This window comes from Bison bison, unplaced genomic scaffold, assembly GCF_000754665.1.
Source record: "Bison bison bison isolate TAMUID 2011002044 unplaced genomic scaffold, Bison_UMD1.0 scf7180017864456, whole genome shotgun sequence".
In the NCBI taxonomy this organism is placed as follows: Eukaryota; Metazoa; Chordata; class Mammalia; order Artiodactyla; family Bovidae; genus Bison; species Bison bison.
The window spans coordinates 29,345,818-29,348,686 of record NW_011495018.1 but is presented as its reverse complement, the minus strand read 5'-3'; positions in this window follow the sequence as shown (position 1 = coordinate 29,348,686).

Below are 2,869 nucleotides of genomic sequence, written 5' to 3'. Positions count from 1 at the left end.
AGCCTCGGAGTTGGCACAGCGAGGAGCCGGGGGGTGGGGGTTAGGGGTCTCTCCCGTACTGCACCACAGTCCACGTGCTCCAGGCCCATAGCCCCCTTCCTTTCTGCCCCCTGCCCCTGGCCCGAGATGAATAAAACTCAGGGGGTGGAGGGAGCTATTCATGGAACCAGAGAATGTGTGAGCTGCCCAGCGGCCCCCTCTCATTAGGGGACCCCCGTCAGGTGGCGCTCATTAACTTCAAGTTGTCTCTTGTTTTAAACCTCGGGTGAGGGGGGCAGGGTGGAGGGGCACATTGTCTGGCCGCTGCCCCAGAGAGATTAGGCGCCCAGGGGGAGGGGGCAAGCAAAGGCCCTTTAATTAGTTACTTTCAAAGATTCCCTGTCCCCTTTCTCTCGGGTCCTCCTCCTGCCCCCGGCTGGGCCCAGCTTCGAGGGGGGCGGTCTTTTCTGCTCCGCAGAGCCGCCTGGTCACTCAGCTTAAATCCGCAGTCTTTGTTCCAGCCTGGACAATGGGCCCAGCACATCAGCCACGGAGGCCACGGAAGGAGCTGGCCCTTCTTCTATTAGCCTGGAGCCAGCTGAGAGGGGTGCACCCCAGGCATAGGGTACAGCCAGGGGCTCCCAACAAGGGACTGGGCACCAGGGGTCCTTTCTAGGCTGAGAGGAAAAGGGGATACGTGCAAACTTACATTCACCCCAACCTCAAGACCTAGCTCCAGCAGAGGCAAAAAGAAGGACAAACCTCGTGTCAGGGTCTCGTCCTAGGAAATTTCTAGGAGGGATACCTGGAACCTAGCTCAATGATGGGGGTCCCCTCCCTTCCTGATGGCTGAAAGAACATGGTCTTAGAGGCAGACAGACCTGGGTCCCAATCTTGGCCCTGCTACTTGTTAACAAGTGATAACTCTCAACCCTCACTTTTCCTCCTCTTTAAAATGGGGGGAATAATGCCTGCCCCTTGGGTTGTGAAGATTAAATGATTTACAAGTGTAAAGTGCCCAGCATCATGGCTGGAACACGGTCAGCCCTCAATACGGTTCCTTGTGGGGTTCCCAAGACCAGAGCCTGACCACAGCCTCCACCACTAGGCTGCAGGCACATGGGCTAAGTGCTGGTATTCACACTTGGGGAAATACTTGGAAACTGGTGAGTACACAGACAGAAATGAGGAGGAAGGAGGATTCCACATTGGGGGTGATAGGTTTGGGGAGGCCTTCATACAAAGAGGGGTAAACCGGAGCAGCAGGATAAAGAGAGCATGAGCCGACCCTGGGAGGGGGTACTTAGCAGATCCTGGGGGGTGGTCGGCTTGAGAGGCTGGGTTACAGGAAGAGGTGGTAATTTGCCTGGGTCAGCAGATTAATGGCACTAACGAAGTTTCCAAGAGCGTAGGGAGTTGGGGGGTCGGGGGCGCCCATGTGGAAAGGCACATGACTGGGGATTGATCAGGCTGAAGATGAAACAGAGAAAGCTTCCCGGGGCAGCAGAGGTAGGAAACGCCAAAACCAATTACTCCCCAAGACCTCCGGCCTCCAGATCTCTACCCCCGGGGAGGAGGGAAGGGGCTATGACCTCTCTCTGTGGGTGTGTGCACTCCAGGCACACACACACACACACACACACACACACACACACAGGCTGCTCACATGGGTAGGTGTGTGCCCCCGGGAAGGCCCACGGGTGCGAGTGAGTAGATCCAGGATACCATCGCGATTCTCTGTTGGTCTGTGAGCTCGCCTCCCTTGGTGTGGGTCTTCTCACAGGTGTCCCTACATCTAACCTAAGTGTCCCCACATGGCAAGAGCATGTGTCACCAGGAAGAGTCAGGAGCCCATGTATGGCAACAGAATTGAGGGGGCACTGAGGAACCCCTTCATTCTGTTTTGGCCTTAAATGCCACCTCCACAAATTTGCTGGTTTAGGCTCAACCCTAGTTGCCAGTAGAGGCAACCTTAGCTTACCATTTAGGTGGCTAATTCCCTATGCAGATCATTGACAACTTAGCCCCTAGTTAGTGGGAACGTACCTCACTTAGGACAAACCCACCGTTTAGGAAATAATTAATTACTCCCCAGGTCCCTTTCAACAGCTCCTGATGTTTGTTGAATGAATAACTGTGGCAGATCTGGCAGCCCTCGCCAGCTTAAAGAATTCACAAAGGATATCAAAGAACTAGATCAAAGGGCAAGCAAACATCTCTTATAGGACCTAGAGAAGCCCTTAGTTAAAAATCAACAGTTAAGAGGTGATTAGATGTAAGATAAGGGCCCTTCAAACTCCTGACACTAACCCAATAGTTGTCCACTTTGGGACCTTTAAGGGAGATGGAGGTGGGGGAGGGACAGCAGGAAGCACAGAGGGGCCTGGATTTAGCTCTTGCAGTGGATGGACAGCTCCCTTCCGAGCAGTGTGTATTGTGTAGTGTTTGCACTTCCAGATTCAGGACAGAATTTGTGTTTCATGCCCTATGTTGAGTATTGTTATTATACTTATTAGCAATTACATTTTATCATAAAATCACTTTGCCTTTGAATATGTGAGTAAAAAAATCTGACTGTTCTTAGAGTAAGTTTTATCTAATCTATTCCTCCTGGAAATTACTTCCAATTTTATAATACAAGCCAACAGGCAAACAGGATGAGAACCCCTGACATTTTCACGCACCTAACCATTAAGGAAGTTGCCACCAACCCACCCAACGCATTCTGGATCCGGATGGTTGGAGGGATAGGAGTCATGCCCCAAGGGTACTGTGCAGAAAGTCTATGCCCTCAGCCCAGGCCCCTCCTCCAACCTCGAACCCAGTGACCGCTTCACCTAGGCTACCACTGGGGTGCCTCCCCCTTCTCCATGCCCCCCATCCCCACCCT